Source organism: Bos taurus, chromosome 6 (assembly GCF_002263795.3).
Source record: "Bos taurus isolate L1 Dominette 01449 registration number 42190680 breed Hereford chromosome 6, ARS-UCD2.0, whole genome shotgun sequence".
NCBI lineage: Eukaryota > Metazoa > Chordata > Mammalia > Artiodactyla > Bovidae > Bos > Bos taurus.
Genome location: NC_037333.1, coordinates 64,067,666 through 64,080,737, shown reverse-complemented (window position 1 = coordinate 64,080,737; position 13,072 = coordinate 64,067,666).

Here is a 13,072-nt window from a genome sequence, read left to right as displayed (position 1 = left end):
ACAATCCAATATGTTTACTGACTTAAATGTCAGTTGCTAGAAACAATAACTTGGAATACATTTTCTAAAGATGATATGTAATGTGGTAAAAATAGAATTTTAAAAACAATAATTTGATTAATGAAGAATTTGTACAGAAAATAAAATTCTTTAATAAGCCATTCTAACCATGTGGTTCTTGGATTCAAACCAGAGGTGAAGAAGGTGTAAACTAGGCATATGTCATCCATCCTTGCCAATCAAATTTGCAAATATTCAAACAAGATCAATTAAAAGATAGAAATGGACAAAACAGATCATATTTCTTTACTGTATATCTTTAAAGAGCTCTTAAGCTATGTTACCTACAACTATGACAACTATAACAATTTCCCAGATATAATAATGTATCTGTACAGCTACATATCTTCACTAGAAGTTTCTACTAACTTAAAAGGATTTCTTGATAGAATATTCGATAGATAAAAAATACCACAAAAGCCATGGAGAGAGCTTTTCATAGTTAGTGGATTTTAGCTTCAGGTTTGAGAAAAAATTTTAGGTTCACAGAGCTTATTTGTTATATTAGGGCTGCTAAATGGGGACATGCTAAACTTTAATAAAGTCTTTCTGCTTTAATAAACATGTACTTATTTATTTTCTGTAACTATTTCTTTAAGATCAGGATTTGCAGGTATAACTGAGGTTTTACCTTGGATTGAAAGTACTTCCCCAAGGATTGATTGATATAAAATTTTTAAGAACTCCCACAACTCTGAATTATCATACCTAATAAATCTCACTATAGCACACAAATGTATCAAAGTAACATGCTGTACTGTTCATAGGGTTCTCAAAGCAAGAATGCTGAAGTGGTTTGCCATTCCATTCTCCAGTCCACATAGTCAAAGCTATGGTTTTTCCAGTAGTCAGATATGGATGTGAGAGTTGGTCCACAAAGAATGCTGAGTGTCAAATAACTGATGCCTTCAAACTGTGCTGTTAGAGAAAACTCTTGAGAGCCCCTTGGACTGCAAGGAGATCCAACCAGTCAATCCTAAAGGAAATCAGTCCTAAATATTCATTGGAAGGACTGATGCTGAAGCTGAAGCTCCAATAATTTTGTTAACTGATGTGAAGAGCCAACTCATTGGAAAGAACACTGATGCTGGGAAGGATAGAAGGCAGGAGGAGAAGGGGATGACAGAGGATGAGATGGCTAGATGGCATCACCAACTCAATGGACATGAATTTGAGTAAACTCTGGGAGTTGGTGATGGACAGGGAAGCCTGGCATGCTGCAGTCTATGGAGTCTCAAAGAGTCAGACACAACTGAGTGACTGAACTGTACTGAACTGAACAACTCAGTCAAGCTTTTTTGCTTAGCTTGAGATTCCTCTCTTTGCACTGACCCCTGGAAAATGCCTTAAAGAGGAAAGGCCCATGTCTTACCCCTGATTACAGGTTTTACCACACTGTCTCTCTTCTCTTAGGGATCACAGTTGATGCATTGCCTGTTGTCCAGTGTCTGAATAAAATTATTTCATACATTTTTCACTTTGTTGCCAGTTTTATGGCAGGAGGAGAAATCTGGCCCTGTCTCTGTCCATTAGCAGAAGGCCTTATCCTTATTAATACATTTTTTAAAACTATTTAAAATCATTTTATATATTAAATAGTTTTTGATGTTTTTTTATTTGTAGAAATTAGATATCTATCTGATTCTTATTTAATATACTTCAAATAACTGGCTTTAAAATACTTATATGATACTCAAAACTTGTGATTATCTGTCCTTTGCTACCTATCATTTCTTACAAGGCTCGTGAGTTCTTTCTTCATCAATCCTCTTATATATTTTTCATGGAAGAAAGACAGTGTTTAAACTCAATTTGTTAAAGATTGAAAAGCATCCCACGTATAAAGTGGATGAATAATATAAAATAACTTACATAATTTTTTACTTATAATCAAGGTAAATAATATTTTCAGAGTAGCATGACATAATTTAATACATACAAACCAAAGCTTCAGTCTTAGCTGTTGTTATTAGCTTTGTGTCCATACCCAAGTTTTAATCCTTTATGAACTGCAGTATTCTCCTAAAATGGAAACAGTAATCCTTCTCTCAATGGGATTAAAAGAGATAAAGTATGAACCTCCTAAACAGTCAATATTATGATAGCACCATCATTTGTTTTTACTGTCATTTCTATTTTTATTGTGAGTTTCCTGAAAGGTATGTTACTTAACTTCTAAGTACAAAGGAAGAGAATGAATCTTTCTTTTATCCTTATAAAACAAATTGATTTTTGTTTTGAATTTGTGGCATTGTATAGACATCACAGTAATCAGGGACTTTAAATATATTATCCTTTTTTTTGGTGTTAATGCCTCTATAGCTCAACACATCAAATTTATAGACAATTGTGTGCAGCAATGTAGTTTCTGAGCTACTTCATGTGTCTTGAGTCTGCTCCAACCACTAAGATGTATCCTTAGTATAACAAGAGAAACCACTGATAACACTGCAATACTATATTAAGAGATATCTAATTTATTGGTAATGTGTATATTTGTAAGAAAGGGAGTATTTCCTGCCATATCAGTAAACAAGGATGTCACACTCATCAGTGATTCTAGCCCTCTGATGTGAGTTCCTGAGTCCTAAGGGCACTCAAGAAGGAGAAGTATACCTGGCATCTAGTAGCCATCAGACTGCAGCCACTCCCTACTGTGAGCTCTGAGTAACTCAGGATATGAAAGACAAAGATACTGGGCCCAGATAACTGAGATGGATGTGAAAGGAATGATATGAGGAACCCAGACTCCTGCATCTTCCCATGCATGGAAAAGCTGCTGCTGCTGCTGCTGCTAAGTCGCTTCAGTCGTGTCCGACTCTGTGCGATCCCATAGACGGAAGCTCACCAGGCTCCACCGTCCCTGGGATTCTCCAGGCAAGAACACTGGAGTGGGTTGCCATTTCCTTCTCCAACGCATGAAAGGGAAAAGTGAAAGTGAAGTCGCTCAGTCGTATCTGACTCTTAGCGACCCCATGGACTGCAGCCTACAAGGCTCCTCCGTCCATAGGATTTTCCAAGCAAGAGTACTGGAGTGGGGTGCCTAAATTCCTTAAATTGGGATATCTGATTTCCTTTAACTAACAATAATATTTTGATGTTCAGACTACTGGCCCTTTGTTGCAAAACTTCTATGTAACCTGGCTCCTCCCCTCACCTCTTTGGGGCAATTCTCTCAGGGTTACCTGAAATGCTATCTCCCAGGCTGGAAGTCCTAAAAATTCTTAGCAAATAAAACATAACTCTCAACTTTTAGGTTGTGAATATTTTTTAAGTTGACATCAGCAAAAAGATGAATAAGACAAATTATTCTGTTAGATGAAGGTCCTTGTTTTTAAGGTCCCTACAGAAATGCAGAATCAGCTACTTTATTATTCTGACACTTCCTGTTAATGGTAACAAGTTTCAGTAAATTAAAACATTCTCTAGTGGGCTACACATCCATTATGTTAATACAGGTATAGAAACATAATCACAAAAGATACAAACTGTGGCAAATGTGACTGTGATATGCAAGGATGATTTTACAGACTGATTCTAACTGGTACTGTAATACATGTTAGCTGGACAATTCATTTTAATATGGAAGAAATTGTGAAATTAGACATCAATGAATCAAAGATATAAACATAAAGTCCTTAGTGATCTATTGCAATTAAATAGAAGAAAAATTTTAAGAGATTCAGTAATCATAGAGGGTGATTTGGGAATATAAAAAATATATTTTCCATTTCAAAGATGGTATGTTTTTTAAACCCTACATAATAAAGCTTTCAATTTTATTGTAATAATTATTATAACACTGTTGGCCTGATTGCTAGATATAAAGGGCTAATTTTTCTTTGAAATATTTGTTTCTAATTATCAGCATCTGAGAGAGAGAATGAACTACCACCATCTTTTTTTCTTAATGAATGTAAAGGGTATTCTTAAAAAACCTAGAAGACATTACATCTATCTTATTTCAGCCACATAAAATTTACCATGACCTAAAGCTTTACAAAAAAAGAAAAACAAAGAAATATTAGAACAGGTATTTAAAAATGACACAAAACAACCCTTGTACACTGTTAGTGGAAATGTAAATCGGTTCAGCCACTATGGAAAACAATATGGACTTTCTTCAAAAAATCAAAAAAGTAACCATTAATACCATACAATCCACCAATCTCATTTCTGGATATATATACAAATGAAATGAAAATAGGTTATAGAAGAGATATATGCATTCCCATATTTATTACAGAATTATTCACAATAACTATTGTGCAACAACCTAAGTACACATTAGGTTTAATCCTTGGTCAGGGAGGAAACCAAGATCATGCAAGCTGTGAGGCACAGTCAGCAAAAAAGAAAAAAAAGAAGAAGAAAAAGATGTGGCATATACTATGGAATACTATTCAGCCAAGAGAAAGAAGGAAACTCTGCCATTTGCAACAACAGTGATGGACCCTGAGGACATTATGCTAAGCGAGGGAAGTCAGACAAAGATAAATATTGCATGGTATCACTTGCATGTGTAATCTAAGAAAGCTGAACTCCTAAATATAGAGAAAAATTATAGTTGACAGGGATTGAAGAATGGAAGAAATTCTGTCTAAGGGGACAAAAACTTGTAATTAGTAGATAAATAGTCCTTGAGATCTAGTCATAGTACAGTGACTATAGACACCAATAATGACTCTTTAACAATGTGAGCTTTAATCTGCATAAAACTTATAGTTAACCCTTTTTCTCCACAGTTCCTCTGCATCCTCAGATTCAACCAACCACTACCACATAGTACTGCAGCATTTACTACTGAAAAATATCCAAGTATAAGTGGACCCCTGAAGTTTAAACCCATGTTATTCAAGGGTCAGCTGTATTGTATCACAAACGTCAACCTTACTAAGAAACTAGATCTTAATTATTCCCACAACAGCAACAAAAAAAATGACAATTATATAATGTGACAGAGATGCCATCTAACTCTAAAATAGAAATCATACTGCAATGTATAAATATATCAAATCAACATGGCATACATCTTAAATCTGCATAATGTTATATGCCAAATACGTTTCAATAAAATAATTTGTAAAGTTTCTTTAACATGGTCCTCTAATCCAATTTTTTTCTATTGAGTTTTTCTCTATTTTAAATAGCATTTAAAGAATAACATCTAATTATAATGAATGAAATTAATTATAATTAACTATAATAATTATAACATTTCCAACATATTTTTAATTATGCTAGCTTCAGAGATTTCCTTTTACGTATCTGATTTTCTTCACAGCATATAGGTATGTTCATCAAAAATATGTAAGAATACCTGAGATACATTTCATAACTTAAGCATCTGTAAATTCAACATGCAACTTTCCATCAGTTTTTACTATATGATTTAATTACTTGAAATTATAGATGTACTATCTAGTTTCAGGTAAAACAGAGTTGCCAAGAGAATGCACTGGTCATAGCTAACACCCTGTTCCAACAACACAAGAGATGACTCTATACATGGACATCACCAGATGGCCAATACCAAAATCAGATTGATTATATTCTTTGCAGCTGAAGATGGAGAAGATACAGTCACAAAAACAATACTGGGAGCTGACTGTGGCTCAGATCATGAACTCCTTATTGCCAAATTCAGACTTAAATTGAAGAAAGTAGGGAAAACCATTAGGCTATTCAGGTATGACCTAAATCAAATTTCTTATGATTATAGAGTGGAAGTGACAAATAGATTCAAGGGATTAGATATGAAGAACTATGGATGGAGGTTCATGGCATTGTACAGGAGGTGGTAGTTAAGACCATCTCCAAGAAAAAGAAAGGCAAAATGGCTGTCTGAGGAGACATTACAAATAGCTGAGAAAAGAAGAGAAGCTAAAGGCAAATGATAAAAGGAAGGATATACCCATCTGAATGCAGAGTTCCAAAGAATAGCAAGGAGGGATAAGAAAGCCTTCCTAAGTGATCAGTGCAAAGAAATAGAGGAAAACAACAGAATGGGAAAGACTAGAGATCTCTTCAAGAAAATTAGAGATAACCAAGGGAACATTTCATACAAAGATGGACACAATAAAGGACAGAAATTATATGGACCTAACAGAACCAGAAGATATGAAAAAGTGGTGGCAAGAATACACAGAACTATACAAAAAAGATCTCCATGACCCTGATAACCATGACGGTGTGATCACTCACCTAGAGTCAGACATCCTGGACTGCAATGTCAAGTGGGCCTTAGGAATCAACACTACAAACAAAGCTAATGGAGGTGATGGAATCCAGCTGAGATAGTTCAAATCCTAAGAGATGATGCTGCAAAAGTTCTGCATGCAATATGGCAGCAAATTTGGAAAACTCAGCAGGGGCAACAGGACCAGAAAATGTCAGTTTCATTCTAATCCCAAAGGAGGGCAATGTCAAAAATGTTCAAACCACTGCACAATTGCACTAATTTCACATGCCACCTAAGTAATGTTCAAAATTCTCCAAGCTAGTTTCAAGAGTACATGAACTGAGAACTTCCAGATGTTCAACCTGGATTAGAAAAGGCAGAGGAACCAGAGATCAAATTGCCAACATCTGGTGGATCATAGAAAAAGCTAGAGAATTTCAGAAAAACATCTACTTCTGCTTTATTCACTACACCAAAGCCTTTGACTCTATGGATCACAACAAACTGTGGAAAATTCTTAAAGAAATGGGAATACCAGACCACCTTACTTGCCTCCTAAGAAATATGTATGCAGGTCAAGAAGCAACAGTTAGAACTGAACATGGAACAATAGACTGTTTATAAATTGGGAAAGGAGTATGTCAAGGGTGTATATTGTCATCCTGCTTATTTAACCTATATGCAGAGTACATCATGAGAAATGCTGGGCTGGATGAAGCACAAGCTGGAATCAAGATTGCAGGGAGAAATAGCAATGAAACAGCCCTTATGGTAGAAAGTGAAGAGGAACTAAAGAGCCTCTTGATGAAAGTGAGACAGGAGAATGAAAATGCTAGCTTAAAATTCAACATTCAGAAAATAAAGATCATGGCATCTGGTCCCATCACTTCATGGTAAATAGATGGGGAAACAATGGAAACAGTGACAGACTTTATTTTCTTGGGGTCCAAAGTCAGTGCAGACATAACTGCAGCCATGAAATTAAAAGAAGCTTGCTCCTTGGGGAAAAAAAGTTATGACAAATCTAGGGAATGTATTAAAAAGCAGAGATACTACTTTACTGACAAAGTTCCATCTAGTCAAAGCTATAGTTTTTCCAGTAGTCATGTATGGATGTGAGAGTTGGATCATAATAAAGGCAGAGCACTGAAGAATTGATGCTTTTGAACTGTAATGTTGGAGAAGACTCTTGAGAGTCTCTTGGACTGCAAGGAGATCCAACCAGTCAATCCTAAAAGAAATTAGTCCTGAATATTCATGGGAAGGACTGATGCTGAAGCTGAAGCTCCAATACTTTGGCCACCTGGTGCAAAGAGCTGACTCGTTTGAAAAGACCCTGATGCTGGGGAACATTGAAGGCAGGAGACAGGGATACCAGAGGATGAGATGGTTGGATAGTATCACTGATTCAATGGATATGAGTTTGAGTAAGCTTCAGAAGGTGGTGAAGGACAGGGCACCTGGCATGTTACAGTCCATGGGGATCTCAAAGAGTTGGACAGGACTGAGTGACTGAACAACAAGAGGTATAATAAAACTAAGGATCACTCTTTCTTGAGGAAATCACAAGTACATACAATAGTTTTGGACATAAGAATTATACTATTTAGATGGCCATTATGCCACACTTTTCAATATTCATTCAGATTTTAATGTATACTACTTGGGCTGACACAAGCTATGTAGTATTTTAGTTAATAGAATATTTATAAATAATCTATATACTATATTTGGTTGTAGGGGAAAATGTTTTTTCACTTCTATTATTAGACATTAAGTCTGTTGCTGATATTGAAATATACGGCAACATTAACTTTTAGAAGAAAAAAATTTAATGTCAGAAAATTACTTCCTTCAGAAAAGAGGTTCCACTCAACAAATTAATCATATGACATAAAAACGGACTATCTGATTAGATAAAGATAACTGATTAACTTGACTACTAATTTGATTAGGATTCATCAGTCTTGCTCTCTTTAGAAACGAAATGGGAATTTGGACATTTTTCGACACAAAAAGGAATGCAGTCTAGGTTGGACCAAATCCACTGAAAATATATGCACATGGACTCTGCAATTGATCACTGGAACTGATGTGAAAAAGTCATGCTTTAGAAGGAAAAATGGCATCTTTTTTTTAAGGCCACATGTACATGTACCATTAGCATGATTAAACCCAAAGGCAAGTTAAATCCTGAGGAAAAATATATTTGCACAGATTGATCCTAATCATTAAACATACTTTTCAACTTTGTGCTTCTCCTACCCCCAAAAGAAAACCTGAAATAGTCATGCTATGCTATGCTATGCTAAGTCACTTCAGTCGTGTCCGACTCTGTGCAACCCAATAGACGTCAGCCACCAGGCTCCCCCGTCCCTGGGATTCTCCAGGCAAGAACACTGGAGTGGGTTGCCATTTCCTTCTCCAATGCATGAAAGTGAAAAGTGAAAGTGAAGTCGCTCAGTCATGTCCAACTCTTAGCGACCCCATGGACTGCAGCCTACCAGGCTCCTCCGTCCACAGGATTTTCCAGGCAAGAGTACTGGAGTGGGATGCCATAGTCATAGTCATAGTCAATTTCTACCATTGACTGGGTGGCTCATAAAGTATAGGAAATTATTTCTCACAGTTCTAGATGCTAGGAAGTCCAAGACCAAAGCAAAATCACATTCTGTGTATGATCAGATTCTGTGTATGATCAAAACCTTTTTGCTGTGTCCTCACAGGGTGGAGGACAGAAATGGTATGGACCTAACAGAAGTGGAAGATATTAAGAAAAGGTGGTAAGAATACACAGAAGAACTGCACAAAAAAGATCTTCACGACTAAGATAATCATGATGGTGTGATCACTCATCTAGAGCCAGACATTCTGGAATGTGAAGTCAAGTGGGCCTTAGAAAGCATCACTATGAACAAAGCTAGTGGAGGTGATGGAATTCCAGTTGAGCTATTTCAAATCCTGAAAGATGATGCTGTTAAAGTGCGGCACTCGATATGCCAACAAATTTGTCAAACTCAGCAGTGGTCACAGGACTGGAAAAGGTCACTTTTCATTCCAATCCGAAAGAAAGGCAATGCCAAAGAATGCTGAAACTAGTGCATAATTGCACCCATCTCACACACTAGTAAAGTAATGCTAAAAATTATCCAAGCCAGGCTTCAGCAATACGTGAACCATGAAATTCCAGATGTTCAAGGTGGTTTTAGAAAAGGCAGAGGATTCAGAGATCAAATTGCCAACATCCACTGGATCATGGAAAAAGCAAGAGAGTTCCAGAAAAACATCTATTTCTGCTTTATTGACTATGCCAAAGCCATTGACTGTGTGGATCACAATACACTGTGGACAATTCTGAAAGAGATGGGAATACCAGACCACCTGACCTGCCTCTTGAGAAACCTATATTCAGGTCAGGAAGCAACAGTTAGAACTGGACATGGTATAACAGACTGGTTCCAAAGAGGAAAAGGAGTTCATCAAGGCTGTATATTGTCACACTGCTTATTTAACTTATATGCAGAGTACATCATGAGAAATTCTGGGATGGAAGAAACACAAGCTGGAATCAAGATTGCTGGGAGAAATATCAATAACCTCAGATATACAGATGACACCACCCTTATGGCAGAAAAGTGAATGGAACTCAAAAACCACTTGATGAAAGTGAAAGTGGAGAGTGAAAAAGTTGGCTTAAAGCTCAACATTCAGAAAACAAAGATCATGGCATCTGGTCCCATCACTTCACGGGAAATAGATGGGGAACAGTGGAAACAGTGTCAGACTTTATTTTTGGGGGCTCCAAAATCACTGCAGATGGTGACTGCAGCCATGAAATTAAAAGATGTTTACTCCTTGGAAGAAAAGTTATGGCCAACCTAGACAGCATATTGAAAAGCAGAGACATTACTTTGCCAACAAAGGTCCGTCTAGTCAAGGCTATGGTTTTTCCAGTGGTCATGTATGGATGTGAGAGTTGGACTGTGAAGAAAGCTGAGTGCCGAAGAATTGATGCTTTTGAACTGTGGTGTTGGAGAAGACTCTTGAGAATCCCTTGGACTGCAAGGAGATCCAACCAGTCCATTCTGAAGGAGATCAGTCCTGGGATTTCTTTGGAAGGAATGATGCTAAAGCTGAAACTCCAGTACTTTGGCCACCTCATGTGAAGAGTTGACTCATTGGAAAAGACTCTGATGCTGGGAGGGATTGGGGGCAGGAGGAGAAGGGGACGACAGAGGATGAGATGGCTGGATGGCATCACCATCTCAATGGACATGAGTCTGAGTGAACTCTGGGAGTTGGTGGTGGACAGGGAGGCCTGGCATGCTGCGATTCTTGGGGTCTCAAAGAGTCGGACACGACTGAGGACTGGACTGACTGAGTGACACAGGGTGGAAGGGGCCAGAGGGCTCCTGAGCCTCTTTTATAAGACCACTAATCACATCCTGAGAGCCCTACCCTCACAACCTAATCATCTCCCACGTCCCAATGCCACCAATCTGGGGATTACATTTCGGTGTACAAGTTTTGAGGGGACAGAAACATTCAGACCATAACCTCTTACAAATGATCAGTAGTATCATGTAGATTAAGCCAAATGAAAGAGAAAAAGGATTACAAGGAAAGCATATAAGCTCTGAAAGCAGGGCTTCCCCAGTGGCACAGTAGTAAGGAATCCACCTGCAATGCAGGAGACACAAGCTTGATGCTTGGGTCAGGCAGATCCCCTGGAGGAGGAAATGGCAACCCACTCCAGTATTCCTGCCTGAGAAAGCCCATAGACAGAGGAGCCCAGTAGGCTGAAGTCCATGGGTCATAAAAGAATCAGACACGACTTAGGGGCTAAACAACAACAATCTCTTAAAGGATAGGGGAAAGAAAGGAGAATTGGGTATGAAAAACCTCAAAATATCTGCAACTCCTTAGTTGATCAGGAATAGTGAGTCCTTGTCCTACCATGGTGCTGTTTCATTGATGAGGACTTTCTAGGATGCCCAGGCCGAGATGGACCCTTCACACAATCACAGCTATAGACTGTGGCTACATTCCCACATTGGTTCTCTCTTTTCCAGTTATCTGCAAAGCACACTTTTATGGCTGTCATATTATATAAACTTTAGTTGAGAGGATACATCTTTGGATGGAAGACGGAATAATTTTTTTTCAAGGGCAAGATGACACAATAAGCCTTACATGGCCACAGTACCATCCTTACAGACGTATACAAAATAACCTTACTTGAAGACAGTGATGAGATACAAATGCCAAATTTGAGAAAACCTACCATATATGGAAATCATATATTCCAAACCAAGGTTGGGTTTTAGCTAACACACTCACTCTCAAAGTTAAAAGATTAAAAGAACTAAGACTGGAAAGTCTATTAATGGGGCCATCCAAACAGACTGCAGGTAAATTTTTAAAAAGATTTTTTTCCCTAATAATGTATGCATTTCTTTATTTTTGTTTACTTCTTTCTTGTTGCTAGCCTTCAGTTCATCCTGAAAAAAAATATAGATTTTCCAGAATGTGATCAAGATGATTAGGCAGGAAAGTGTGGTGATGCAGTCACCTATCTCGGTCCAGTATAGGAGTTGCCCTGGTGGAACTCACAGAGAGGTAGAAACAGTAGTTACTAAGGATGGTCTTCCATTTGGGCCATATTCTCACAGGTAATTATCAAATGAAATATCCTTACACAGTGCTGAGGAACTAACATAAAAATTAGGTAAAAAACAAAGAGAAAAAAAGACTAACTTGCATCTCTGTCCAACTGTCAGGTTAAAACATGTATATTAGTGTTCTATTGTTGCGGTAACACATTACCACAAATCTAGTGGACTAAAATAACACACATTTACTATCTCACAGATTTTGTAGGTCACAAGTTAGGATGGATCAGGGTTTCATAAAGCTGAAATCAAAGTGTTGGCAGGGCTGCCTTTCTTAATGGAAGATCTGGAGAATAATCTGCTTCTAAAGTCATTCAAGTTGTTGGAAGATTCTACTTCCTCGTGACTGCAGGACTGAGGTCCCCATCTGTCTCCTTTGCTGTCAAAGATTTGTCATCGCTCCTAAATACTATCTGTGGTCTTTCTCATGCTTTCCACATGCCCTCCAATAAGAGTGAGTCAAGCTGCTCTCTTGCTTTCAATATCTCTGAAATTCATCCTGTTACATCTGACTCCAGTTTAGAAACTTATCTGCCTTTAGAGACTCATGTGATTAGACTGGACTCAGTGAGATAATCCAAGATAATATCTCTATTTTAAGGTCTGTAACTTTTAATGACAACTGTAAAATCTCTTCTGCTGTATAATGTAACATATCCATATATTCTAGGGATTTTGATGTACACATTTTTGTGAATCTATTCAGATATACACACAGCAAATTTCCTAAGTACACTTTTAAAATCAAAATGAAATTATCCAAATTACTCAAATTTGAGTACATGTAAAATGTTTACACATGTATATAAACTTATATTCATAAAAATGCATGTACACATGCATTTATATGTCTAAATCACTAATGTCTAAATCACTGATGTCAAGATACATGTTTCCATCTACTCCCTAATTGCTTCAACTCTACATTTCACTCAAATGTGTGGAAAAATCAAAATATATTTTAAAAATTCAAACACCTTTGAGCAATTTTGATATAAAAAGGCATCAAACAAATCTCATTAACAAAATATCAAGGGACTCTCACAATATTTATATTTAATTATGTACCTGTTCATCAACACAGATAATAATTCTTCCCTTTTCTATTGAAGGATATACTAGCTGGTTCCAAATTATGGTTAGATTTTATGGCTTATAT